Source organism: Lissotriton helveticus, chromosome 4_1, assembly GCF_964261635.1.
Source record: "Lissotriton helveticus chromosome 4_1, aLisHel1.1, whole genome shotgun sequence".
Taxonomy (NCBI): domain Eukaryota; kingdom Metazoa; phylum Chordata; class Amphibia; order Caudata; family Salamandridae; genus Lissotriton; species Lissotriton helveticus.
In genome coordinates, this window is record NC_136063.1 from 208754245 (window position 1) to 208768795 (window position 14551).

Genomic DNA, 14551 nt, shown 5'->3' on the forward strand with positions numbered 1-14551 from the left:
ATATATATATATATATATATATATCACATGGCATGCATGGCACTGTGCATCATGCATGACTCATGCCTTCTACTTTTTCAAATTGCCTATGTGCAGGGGCATAGTTAACCCTCCTCCCACCCCACTATTTGCTTTCTAAACTAAAGCAAGAGTAAAATTCTTGATGGGCCTCTTCTGTCTTCAATCCTGCAGCCAAAAGCTCAGCTCATAATTAATATGAAAAGATGGCCGAGTGAGTGAGTGAAGAGATGGGTGGATGGCTGGATGGCTTAGTGAATTGTGAATGGATTAATGAAAGGGTGAATAGATGGATAATGAGCGAAAGGATGGATTGATGAGTGAAAGGGTGGATGATCGGTGAGTGAATGGGTGGATGGATGAGAAAAAAGGTAAATAGATGGATGTATGGGTGGAAGGGTAGATGGATGGGTAAAAGGGTGGATGGATGAGTGAAAGGATGGATAGATGAGTGAAAGGATGGATGATGGGTGAGTGAATGGGTGGATGGATGAGTGAAATGATGGATGACTGATAGAGTCATTGGATGGATTTATGAGTGGATGAGTAGAAGGATGGGTGGATGGATGGAAGGAAGGATGGCTAAGCAAAAGGATCAATGGAAAGAGAAAGGGAGGATGGATGGACGACTGAAAAGGTGAATGGGTGGAAGGATGCGTGACTGGGTAGATGGATGGGTAAGTGAAAGGATGGCTGGATGGGTGAAAGGGTAAATGCTGGATGGATGAGTGGATAAATGGCTTGATGGATGAGTGGATAAATGGCTTGATGGATGAATGTGCGGATGGATAGGGTGAAAGGGTGGATGGATTGATGAGTGAAAGTGTGGATGGAGGGATGGATGAGTGAAATGATGGATGGAAGGATACATGATGGATAGGTTTGCAAATGGACGAATATGTTTGGATATAGATGGTATTACTTGTATAGTATTACGCGACCTCCTTTGATGTGTCTGTAAAACTTACCTTTTGTCCTGAATTTTGACCTCCTGTCCGGAATTTTTGTCCTGAATTTTGACCCTTTGTCCTGAATTTTTACCTTTACCGTCCTGTATTTGCACCCATGCCAGTTGGTCACCCTAAGTGTTGGATAGCGGAGATGTAAAAAATACTATTCCCACTCCAGTTAGTGCAACAATAGGAAAAGTGTTGGATAGCGGAGGGGTAAAAATATATATTCCCACTGGAGCCAGTTCAAAATTAAAAACAAACAAAATATCAACAACACGAAATATATTTAAAAAAAACATATATAAAAATAATAAAAACTAAAAAATTGAAATATATTATAACATTAAATAGATATAAAAAATACCAAGAAATATCATATTAAGTAAATTAAAAAATAATTTACAAACAAAAAACTTTTAATTAGGTATTATTTATAAACAAAAACATAAATTATTACATAAATATAATATATTTTATTTCCTACCCTATAACATCACACAATTCACAACACACATATAACTTTAAAAATAAAATCTTCAAAATTAACATAATTGAAGATCAATTAAAGAAATGTTATTAATTAAAAAACAAATTAAAACGGATGAAAATTACTTTACTCCCCAAACGTTACCCCATAAACTAAAACCCACTCACAAAAAAACCCAATTACCCTATTTAATGATCAATTGATGACTTAATATTAATGATTAACTAATTATTAATTTATTAAACATAAATTACTTTCCACCCTCTACCCTTATAAACCCCCCAACCCACACCTAAAAACCATTACACAATTTCCATAATTAATTTTACATTAATAAATTAATATCAATTAAAAACTATTTATTAATTAATTAAAAATACATTACTTCCACCCTTTACCACGATAAACCCCACAACTCAACTCTAAAATTAATTATACAATTTCCATATTTCGATTTTAATTAATTAGTATTAATTAACTAATAAATATTAATTAATTAAAAATAAATTACTTCCCACCCTCTACCCCTATAAAAATCACCCGCCCCTAAACAAATGACACAATTAACATAATTAATTACCAATTTAATTAATAATAATTAACAGCCAATTAATAATTCATTAATAATAAATTACTTCCCACAATTAACACTATAAAATCTAAATTAAATACATATCAATAAATAAAAATAATCATTTAATTTATTTATTTAATTAAATTACTTCCCACCCTATTCCCCTATAATCCCACTATTACCCTATAATCCCCCTGCAACATAACTAAAAAATGCAAAATGCAATAAAAATCAAAATAATAACTACTAAAAATGTTACACGTATATTAAAAAACTAAAACAATACTTATGCAAAAAAATAGATCACATTCCTTTAAAATACATCCTAAAATACATACCACTAATAAAAAAATCAATATTTTAAGCAACTATGTTTTTGCAAACGATATTAATGACTTCGATATTTTGAAAAAATGATATTTCTTACCTTAAAATCAATATTCTTGACCACAATATTCTTGCTGTCGATATTTCTGTCACGATATTTCAAACTCAATATTTCTGTAAGACGGCATTTCCAACTCCATATTCTGTCTGCATACCATTGTTCTCATGCTATCGCATTTAGTTGTTTTTGTTCTTTGAGGAAAGTACTCATCTTTGATCATGACTCACTGTAGGTTAGACACCCTTCACAGGGTTTGGGGGCGGGGGGAGAAGGGCACAGGAGAGATACAACTGGAGTACTGAATCTTAGCACATTTCCAGCACACCACTAGTTTAAATGGGCAGAGCGGCTGTGTCATACCTTCAGCACTCCACTGACATTTGCTTACTCCAGGAGACTCACTGTATGGCTAAGGATTGGCATTCACTCCACAACCACATTTTCCACATAAGTTTCTTTCATCTGCATTCACTCAATCAGCAGTAGTGGCCATATTAATATCCAAATCTTTCAGTGGTAGAGTGGGTTCAATAGTAGCAGATTTAAAGAGTAGACGCCTTGCATATACCATTTCCATTGGGGACCAAGCTTTCATAGTGGGCTCGATATACACCCCTAATGAAGGACAAGAGCACTTTCTACACAATCAATCAATCAATCAATCTAGAGTATTTGTAAAGCGTGCTACTCACCCGCTAGGGCCTCAAGGCGCTGGGGGGCGGGGGGGCTGCTACTGCTCGAAAAGCCAGGCCTTGAGTTGCTTCCTGAAGGAGAGATGGTCCTGGGTGAGTCGTAGGTGGGCGGGGAGGGTTTTCCAGGTCTTGGCCGCCAGGTAGGTGAAGGATCTTCCTCCGGTGGTGGTTCTGCGGATCCGTGGGACGGTGGCGAGGGCGAGGCTGGCGGAGCGGAGCTGGCGGGTTGGCGTGTAGAACGTGAGGCGGTTGTTGAGGTATTCGAGGCCCAAATCGTGGAGAGCCTTGTGTGCGTGGGTGAGGAGTCTGAACGTGATCCTCTTGCTGAGGGGGAGCCAGTGCAGGTCCCTCAGGTCGGCGGAGATGTGGCTGTGTCAGGGGATGTCCAAGACGAGTCGTGCTGAGGCGTTCTGGATGCGCTGGAGTCTTTTCTGTAGTTTGGCGGTGGTCCCAGCGTAGAGGGCGTTCCCATAGTCCAGACGGCTGGTGACGAGGGCCTGGGTGACCGTTTTCCTGGTTCCAGTGGGGATCCAGCGGAAGATCTTTCGGAGCATGCGGAGTGTGTTGAAGCAGGAGGAGGTAACGGCGTTAACTTGCCTGGCCATCGTGAGGGAGGAGTCAAGGATGAAGCCCAGGTTGCGTGCGTGGTCCGTGGGCTTGGGTGGGGGGCCCTGAGCAGGGGGCCACCAGGAGTCGTCCCAGGCGGAGATGGATGGGCCGAGGATGAGGACTTCCGTCTTGTCTGAGTTCAGTTTCAGGCGGCTGAGCTTCATCCAGTCTGCAATGTCTTTCATTCCGTCCTGGAAGCTGGCTCTGGCGGAGGTGGGGTCGTTGGTGAGGGAGAGGATCAGTTGGGTATCGTCGGCGTAGGCGATGATGTTGAGGTTGTGCTTGCGTGCGATGGCTGCGAGGGGGCTCATGTAGACATTGAAGAGGGTGGGGCTGAGCGAGGAGCCGTGAGGTACGCAGCAGAAGATCTTGGAGGCTTCTGCGAAGAAGGGCGGGAGACGGACTCTTTGGGTTCTGTCGGAGAGTAAGGAGGTGATCCATTCCAGGGCCTTTCCTTGGATCCCGGCGTGGCGGAGGCGGGTTGTCAGGGTGCGGTGGCAGACCGTGTCGAACGCAGCCGAAAGGTCGAGCAGGGTTTCTCCGTTGTCCAGCAGGGTCCGGATGTCGTCGGTGGCAGCGATGAGGGCGGTCTCGGTGCTGTGGTTCGCTCGGAATCCGGACTGCGATGGGTCGAGGGAGCCGTTCGTCTCCAGGAAGGCCGTCAGCTGTTTGTTGACGGTTTTCTCGATGACTTTTGCAGGGAAGGGGAGGAGCGAGATGGGGCAGAAGTTCTTGAGGTCTGAGGGGTCTGCGGTGGGTTTCTTCAGGAGGGCGCTGATCTCTGCGTGCTTCCAGCTCTCCGGGAAGGTGGCGGATATGAAGGAGTTGTTGATGATGTCCCGAAGTTTGGGTGCGATGATGGAGTCGGCTTTGTTGAAGATGTGGTGTGGGCAGGGATCGGCTTGGGAGCCCGAGTGGATGGTGTTCATCGTGTGGGTGGTATCTTCTGTGCTGACCTGAGTCCAGGCGCACAGGGTGGTGGTGGGGGGTGTAGGTTCGGTGGTGGGGTACGAGTTCTGAGCGCCGAAGCTGTTGTGTATGTCGACGATCTTACGGTGAAAAAAAGTGGCCAGAGAGTTGCAGAGGTCTTGAGAAGGCGTGATGTTGTTGTTGCTGGCGTTTGGGTTGGAGAGCTCTTTCACGACGTTGAAGAGTTCCTTGCTGTTGTGGGTGTTGTTGTCCAGTCGTTCTCTGAAGGATGACCTTTTGGTGGTGCGGATCAGCTGGTGGTGTTTGCGGGTGGCGTTCTTGAGGGCTGTCATGTTATCCGTTGACTGGTTGTGGCGCCAGGCTTTCTCGAGGTCACGGCATGATTTCTTGGAGTCCTTGAGATCGTTGGTGAACCACGCGGCTTTCTTGCTGTTGAGGTTGCTGGGAGGGTTTTTCAGTGGAGCACGGGTGTCGGCGCTGTCAGTGATCCACTGTGTGAGGTTGCGGGCTCCTTCGTTGGGGTCCGTGGTGTTGGTGGGAATGTTTAGGCTCAAGGAGGTGGTGAGTCGGTCGGTGGTGATCTTGCTCCAGCATCTTCGGGGGGTTTGTTGAGGGCGGTGGTGGGTCGTTGTTTTCCTGAAGTTGAATTGTACGCAGCTGTGGTCGGTCCAGTGTAGCTCGATGGTGTGGCTGAAGGAGATGTGGATGCTGGAGGAGAAGACTGGGTCGAGCGTGTAGCCGGCGTAATGGGTGGGGGTGTTGACCAGTTGCTTGTATCCGAGGTTGGCGAGGTTGTCTAGTAGGGAGGTGGTGTTGTTGTCCTGGTCGTTCTCCAGGTGGAAGTTGAGGTCTCCTAGGAGGATGTAGTCGGGGGAGGCAAGGGCGAGCGGGCTGATGTAGTCTGCTGAAGTGTGAGCGTGGTCCCGGGGGTCTGTAGATGAGGGTTCCTCTGAGGGTGGTCTTGGGGTCGGTGTGAATCTGGAAGTGCAGGTGCTCTGCAGTGGCGAGGGTGTTGTCGGTGTTGGTCGTGATGCGGATAGTGTTTCTGTGGGCGATGGCGATGCCTCCTCCGGTCTGGTTGACGCGGTCCCTCCGGATGATCTTGTAGCCGTCCGGGATGGCAATGGCCATGTCGGGGGCTGAGGAGGCATTCATCCAGGTTTCCATGAAGAAGGCGACGTCTGGTGCCGTTTTGTCCAGGAGGTCCCATAGTTCGACGGCGTGCCTGTGGATGGAGCGGGTGTTGAGCAGGATGCACTTGAGGTGGTAGTTGTTGGCGGCTGTTTTGGCTGGCGCAGTGCAGAACCGAGTGCAGGTGAAGTAGCAGGCGTGGCAGGTGAAGGCTCCATGGATGCGTTTTGGGGTGGCTTGGTAGCAGGCTGGATGTCGGCCGGTGTTGGGTGCGTGGAGGGTGGCGGCGTCGTAGCTCAGTCGGGTTGGCTGGCTCTGGCGGGGTCCAGGGGTTCTGGTGCTCGGCGCGGTCCAGGCGTTGACGAGCGTAGACGGGCTTGCCTTTGGCGCGCAATCTTCGCGTGGTCCCTGCCATTTATGGCAAAGTGGGAGGGAGGAGCAGCTGGGAGGCAGGAGCGGGGCGGCGAATGGGGAGCGGGAGACAGGAGAAGGGGGCGGGGCCGCAGGAGAGCAGCTGCGGGGAGCAGGAAAGCGAAGCGGGGTAGAGCGAAGGCAAGCCTGGAGAGCGAGGGCAAGCCTGGAGAGCGAGGGCAAGCCTGGAGAGCAGGGGCCCTAAGGAGAGGCGGCAGCAAGAGGGCCAAGCAGGCAGCGGCAGCATAATCCGGGCACACGGGGGCCGTGCGCCCGGATCAAGGGTCACAAAGCTATATTGCAGGTAATTTCATCTTTGGAACAGCAAATTCTTTTGGGAGGGGACCTCAATCTAGTGTTTGATAATGATAAGGACAGAACAACACATCGGCATGGCCAAACTGGGGCCCTGTCCAGGGAAGGTACCAAATGGCTGCGACACGTGGGGCTGGGGGAACTTTGGAGAGAATTTCACTCACACATGCACGAAAATAACTTTTTCTCACACTCCCATTAGACATTTGCATGACTTGACTACTTCCTTGGGACAAAAGACATACACAATATTGCATTTTATGGACAAAGCTCAACGCTCGAACAAGGAGACAATGCTACTGATGATTGATGCCGAGAAAATGCTTGATCTTGGCCAAATGTAGAAAAGACTCTATCCTATTTTGGCATAAATGAGAGATTCAGAGCGTGGGTTCTGAGCTGTTACAACTCTCCCATTGCAACAGTGACAGTAAACGGGAAAACATCTGCTCCCTTCTCCATTTGTAGAGGCACACGGCAGGGGTGCTCTTTGTTGCCCCTGTTGTTTGCTCTCTATATGTGGAACCCATGGCTTAGCGGTTTCGAGATAACCGGGGTTGCCTTTGGGGGAAACAGCGCACCATCAGTTTATAGGCTGATGATGCCTTGGTGTCATTAGACAACCCCAGCACAGCCCTCCCAGCTTTTTTATCTGAATTCACCACTTTTGGTCATGCAGCGGGATTCCGAGTCAATGTTAGTAAATCTCAAGCTCTTAATCTATCGATGTCCCCAACATTGGTGACCCAACTTAAAACACAAAACAGTGGGCGCTTACGTCCATCCCCTATCTCGGAATCCAGTTAGCTTCTTCAGTACAAATAACTGCTACAGTAAACTATGGATCTCACCAGCTTAGGGATGATTTATCTTGCTAGAAACACCACTGTCTTTCTTGGCTTGGATAAGTGGCTGCCCTTAAAATGAGCACCCTAACTAGAGCTCTATAACTCGTCCAGATCCTACCGGTGACACCTCCTAAGGGTATGATACAAACTTTACAGAAAGAGATTAATCAATTTGTTTGGGTGGGCAACAAACCTCGAATGTGCAAAGATCTAAGCTATCAATCCCCCCACGCTGGAGGCTTGGGACTACCTAATCTTCAAAAATATTATCAAGCAGTGTAATTGCACTATCTAGTAGAGTGGAACAGAGATGACTCAGAGAAACACTGGTTATTCCAGGATAGGGTGATAGCAAGGCTGCACATTTGGAAAGTCACCTTCCTAAAAAACCACATAGACCAAAGAGTCTAAACTTGTCCCTTACTACCAGGGCAACCATGGAGGTCTGGGATCAGGTGGGGGCCCGACGGAGCATCACATCATTCCCCTCCCACTGACACCATTGTTTGATAATGCTGACTTCTCCCCAGGCATTGAACTAGGAGCATTTATACCATGGTGACGGAAACAGTGTTGTTAGGCGGGTCACATAGTCGATAAGGAAGAAATAATATCATTCGCTCAGCTGCGCTCCTTCTACAACTTACCAGAGTCCTAGAGAATGGACTATATGCAAATACACCATTGGGTCATGCACCAATCTAACTGCCTTGCAGTACAAAGACACCTCACGCCCTATGAGAAGTAGCTAGTGGCTAAAATCTCAGATAAACAGCTTATCACTGAGTTATATAATATCCTTTGCCAGCCCTCTCGGGCTCTGCTTATCACAGGTCAAAAAACGTGGGAGATGGGGAGACGTCTATTTGAGGTCACGACATACTGCATGCAACACTGTTAGTATTGAAACCACCACTAAGTTAGCTACTTACTGGTACCTTACTTCTCTGCGACTCCACAGAGGCAACCCGGAGGGTATGCACCTGTTACAACGCATTCGTTACTCCGCACTACCATTACAACGCGACTTTTATAACGCATACCATTACAACGCATTGCGCTGGGGGGCGCTATAGGATAGGGAATGGTATAATTTACTATCCAACACCTTCCCTAGGGTCCACGGGGACTGGAGTTAGAATAGTAAATTATACTTACCACTATCCAGCACCCCAAAGCGCTATGCGTTGTAATGGTATGCGTTGTAATGGTCGCGTTGTAATGGTAGGTAGTTGTAACGGTATGCGGAGTAACGTCATACATCCAACCCGGAGAGATGCCTGGTTTGCTAGAGAGGCTGTGGCTCTCACGGCACTCTGTTATGAGATTGCACCTCGTTTAATGGAGCACCTCCCCAACATCTTGGATGACATAAATGTACACTTAGAAATACAACTTCCTAGGTCCCCTGCTTGCACATTCTTGGATTACCCAACACCCTCACTTTTCAATTTACATCTCAAAGGGGAGGTGGATGGGATTAGCTGTGGGGGCTGCACTCCAGAATATTTTTTTACTCTGGGGTACAGGACGTTTTCCCACAAATCCTTCACCGTTTATGGCATATCCTGGTTATGGAAAAGATCTCCCTCTCCCTTCCACTCCCGGTGCTTCAGTCAGTGAGCTTTTGCAACCATTTCTTACTCTCTTATCATCAGAGTTTTGGAAGCTCACCTGCCCCAAATACCTGTTCATACACCATTTGACAGATGTTTCCCCTCCGCCCTGTTGATGAACATTAACTAAGTAACCTGTGCCAGATCTCGCGTGTTGTACTATAGTCTTATTTTCACTGAGTACTGAGGTGGGTGCGTGAGGAAGTGATGTTTGTTACAGGGATTGTTTTGTTATTCTTAAACATTGAAGATAATATATGACATAAGAGGAGTGCTGTGATGCTCTTATGTAATTATATACAATATGAAAATGTAAATAAAGAGATTTGAACCATATATTCATATTACAAAAATCTTTTTTATATTCTCATAAACTATAGAAGCTCTAGAATTACTATGCAAAATTTCAAGCTTTTACTTAATTTCTTTTTAGTTTTTGCACCACTTTTTCTTAATGGTGCATTCTTAACAGAAAGCATTCGAAACACTAGGCCACTTCACTTAACATCAAAATTTCATCAGTATACATTAATAAGCAACATGTGCATTAGAGCTTTATTAGTGCAACTTTGTTTATATGTATTACTATTATCTTGTAAATATGTTTTCTTAATTTCACGTTTTGAAAGGAAGCTTTTACAGTGCTTCTACTACACTTGTCTCATTTTCATGTGTCATTGTGTCTAACGTGTGCAAAGTGAAATTTCAGCTTTTCGTGTCCTTAACTTGTGAATGTGCCATGTTTTATGGTTTTTATAAATCTTGCCACATCAATAGTGATGCTCACATAATTGTCTGGTAGCAGCTGTGCTGTCAAGCAAACCATAAAAATTTAGAACTAATGAAAATTACATACACAGGCCAGTCTGAACAAAAAGATGCAAGCAACAGGCGCACAAAAAAACAAATGTTTTTTCCTAGGAAACACTTAACGAGTTTCCAAATTGAAGGTTCGACTCTTAAACAGATTGGGTAGTTGCTGAATACATAGCGACATGCATTTCCCCAGTGAGTAGAGGCATTGCAATTTTCTTGTTCTCTCTTCTCTGTTACCTTTATAGAACTTTGAAGGCCTTATCTTTTATATCTGAGGAAGTAGTTTGATCAACATTTCTTCAAATAATAATATTCCAGTGGTCTTATATTTTTGACACATTTTGGATCAAACATATCAGCATAGGAATTCTGTTATTTTCTTTCCCTGCTTGCTAATTTAAAAAGGGTTTCCTCCTAATATAATATTCGGATAGGCTTCCACGCCAAGCACGTTTTTCACTAGAGTGAATGGTGAAAAATTATACAGTGCCGTATTCACGATGATCTGCTCACTGATGATGTCATTGTCCATGCTGCTGATGAAAGTCCCACTTTAATATAATGCAACGGTTACTTAGAGATGCTTTGGAGGAGATTTGTACTCAAGGGGCGCCCTCCAATAATTTTTCAAGGTTTGGCTATGTACAATATGCAACTTTTCTGAATTTACACATTTTGTGCATAGTAATACCATGCTGTAAGACACCCTTCTTTCTCTTTCTCATTTCTTTCCCTTGAACTTTTAGCTTTTTCCATATAGTGTCTTTACTTGTTAGCACTCATTGTGTTATAACGCTGACATCCAGAATCACAGTGCATTTGCTCTGCCCCATAATTGATACTGTAAAACATATTTCAAGCCATTGGTGTATTAAACGTTCCAGTAAGGCAATTTTTCAAGGGCAAAGGCATAAAAGTTAAAGGTCATATGTTGCTCTGGCTGTGCTGCAGTTTAAAAGCACTGCAGTGACAAATGCCAGACAAAAGCGCCATTACCATGTAGGAAAACCCATTTTCATAATAAATAGGTCACCCCTACTGTGTGATTTTTAAGCCCACAAAATCTAGCATACTACATATTTTCAGTAGAATGCCCATACAGTGAACAATTACCAAAAATCTGTTGTCACTGGGTAGATAAGGCTAGATATTATATGAACAGCCTATATGTAAATAAATTCCTTATTTTATATTGTTGACTGGGGTGATACTATAAAATGACTCAACCTTATTTTACATGTACTTTCAAATATTTAATTCAATTGTGATAGTAGATTGTTTTATAACTCTTCTAACTTTATAACTCTTAAAATGCATGCCTGAGAGAAAAAAGGTTCAGAACCAGTTTGCCTGTCAGTCCCACCCAAGCGGCCCAATATACGCTACTGCCTGAGAGTTAATGACCCTGCTCTTGGAGGACAACGGCGTATCCTTTGGACCAAGAAAGGTAGGTGCATTGCCTACGACTGGCCACTTACAAGGGTTTAGCCATCTGGAAGGTGACCAGAACAGTGGCAGGTTAGCTTCAGCACTTCATTTTTTCAATTGGTGATTGCTGATAGGACTGGCAGGTACAGTTCCCATTAATTCTGAGGATCATCTTAGACTTTCTGGCACCAACCCCAAGGGGAAGAAAACCCTGCTTGTATTCTGACTGTGACACCTCCCAAGGACATTCCTGGACCCGAGAAGACAATATTTGGAAAAAGGGACTCTACCTGAAAGCTGGAAGAATGAAAACACAATGACTCTTGCTTTTAACCAAGGAATTCAACTACTCTCCATGGGTGAAGTGGTTGGCCTCCTGTTGGCGTACTCCACACGAAAAAATCATAAGGAATCTTGCTTCCAAAAAGTCCCAGCTGACCACTGAAGACTGCACTTTGCAGGAGCCCTGGCTGGAGAGTCACTTGGTATCTAGAAGATTGCCCTGAGGACTTGAGATCTAGAAGAGTAAATTAGAGGAACTTTCCCAAAAATTTGTAGGAAGTGGGATGTCAACATGTTTTTCATCTCTGGAGGACCAGGAATAGGTGCTGAGAATTTGCTTGGGTTAAAACTTCCAGCATCACCCTTCTGATGGGGGTTGAGAACCAAATAAGTGAATAGTTCCAAAGCTAAACTGTTGGACTGGGGTGAGGCAGCAAATCTTACCCAGTGGCAAGGCCACCTCAGCGGCTATAAAATCCAGCTTTGTCACACTTTGAGCTTTTGGCACCAAAACCATCGACTTCAGCAAGATCTTGCTGATGGTGTATTTGATGGTAAGGGACCCTCTCTGACTTCTGCCTTAGACCTTGCCCACTGGAAGACATTGCCCTTCCAAAAAGTAGACCATGTACCAAGGTGAAAACTTTGACTATCCACTCTCCATCATGGTCACTTGAAGCAAGCCTAGATCTAGGTCAACCGCAAACTGATATTTTACGTTAGCACTTTACTTTTTTTAGACAATTTTTGACATAAAACTTTAAAAACCATTTCTTTAGTCACCCATATCAAAATCTTATCCCTTTAGCTAATTACTTAAAAAAAAAATCTTAATTAGCAGGAAATGTTTTTGCATTGCTTTCTTGACTTTTAAATGGTTGGTACTATTTGAACTAAACAACCATTTTTCTGTAGATTTACATGATACTTGTGCCACAGTTACAAGAGATTGAACAGAGTTTTCTAAGCACTGTGTTTTATCCTAACCAGATGTGTGTCCCCTTTCCCAAATCAATAACTCACCGTCTGAAATATGCAATATTCTGCTAGTTTCTTGTCTGTGCCTCATTTCGGATGGAGCAAGGGATTCACCTTAAGCCAGGTCATGGTATTTTAGAAGATTTTACTTTGTATGAAAAACTATAGGTGAGTGCACTGCTCCCTCCCTCCCTATTACCCTCCATTTGCATACAATATTGGAAGTTGCTTCTGTGTGCTCAAAGCGATTTCAGCTCAGAATACAAAATATATTTGTGTTATGTTATGTTATGTTAGGGGGGTACTTTTATAGCGCACGGCTACTCCGGGGAGTGTCCCGCGCTGGAGGAACCTCGCAGATTCAGGGCAGAGAAAGGGACGGGCGAGAGAGCGTAGCTCAGAGGGGGCGGATTATTGCATGAAAAGCAGAGTCTTCAGATCTTTCCTGAATGCCAGCAGGGTGGAGCTAGATCTGACAGAAAGAGGAAGAGCGTTCCACAGCCGGGGGGAAAGATGTTTGAAGGAGCTCCCCCCACAGCGAGCACGTCGGATCACAGGAGTGACTGCCTTGGCCTGGGTCGAGGAGCGCAGGGATCTAGAAGGAAGATAGAAACTGATCCATTTCTGGAGATATCGGGCACCTGTCCCATGAAGGGCTTTGAAGGCGATGGTCAGGGCCTTGAAAGTGATCCGCTTCTTAATGGGCAGCCAGTGAAGAGTTCTAAGGAGTTCACTGGCCCTGGCTCTCCTAGTGAGGCCAAAATGGCCCGGGCCGCAGAGTTTTGTACAACCTGGAGACGCGCAAGGAGGTAGTCCGGAAGGCCTAGGTACAGAACGTTGGAGTAGTCCAGGCGCGAGCCAATCAAGGCCTGCACCGTGGTCTTTCTGTGCTCTAAGGATAAGAGCGGCAAGAACTTCCTCAGCATCTTCAGGATCGCAAAGCACCTGCCGGCCAGGCTAGACACCTAAGCCCTGAAAGAAATGCTGTTGTCAACCTGGCTACCCAGATTTTTAGCAGCCCCTGAATCGTTGGCAGGAGGGAACATGGCGGCAGGCCACCACTCCTTCCATCTGGGGTCTGCGGGGCCGCCGAAAAAAAGAACTTCGGACTTATCAGAGTTGCACTTGAGGCTGTTACGACTGAACCAGTCAAACACAGCCCCAAGGCAGCCCCGAATAGACGCCCCATCGAAGTCGTGGCCCCTGTCGCAGGTGAACAGGAGTTGAGTGTCATCCGCATATGACACGATCTGGGCCCCAAAATCCTCCGCTAGTGCCGCCAGAGGGGTCATATAGATGTTGAAGAGCGAAGGGCTCAAAATTGAGCCCTGCGGAACTCCGACCTCCAGAGGCGGCATCGCAGCAGAAAAAAGAGGGGCCCAGATAGTTTGCTGGCGGTTGGAGAGGAAAGACCTGAACCATATTTTGTGTATGAAAGCTTATTGGTGCCACTCTTTGTGCCACACGGCACTGCTTAGCATTACCCAAAAGCCCCTGCAAAGTATTAGCATATTGGGACCTGGGTGTTGCTGTAGGCATTTGTTTGCTTTTTCATTGTGGTAGATTTGTCCCAGGGGCACAGTAATCTAAATAAATAAATATTAATAAGCGACTAACATTGGTTATCTCGAAAGACCTGAAGACATTTTTACTTGCTGTTCTGTTGCCTTCTATTGCAGTGCTATCTGTTTGTCATTCTTCATTTGATTTTACCGTCCTTTTTAGCTGCCCCTTCTTTGCCTTTCTGTTGGTTCTTAGCACCAGGGCACCTTTGATGATAGTTCACATTAATTATTGATGATCATCATATGATCGATGACTTTGCATGACACAATATTGTTATGAAGCATCTCCTGCTGCTGCATTATTTTAATGCTCATGTCCTACCGGCTGCAGTATCTGAATGGGATCTTCCTCGGGCTCATTATGTTAATGGATTCCTCAGTGTCAGAACCCCTTTCACAGGACCACTGGCCAAGCAGGAGTTACAGGGCACAACCGCGTTGGTTGAACTCTTTTACCCCTGATGTCTCTGGCCCAGTTTTCCCATGGGCTCTAAGTAACTGGGCCAAGTA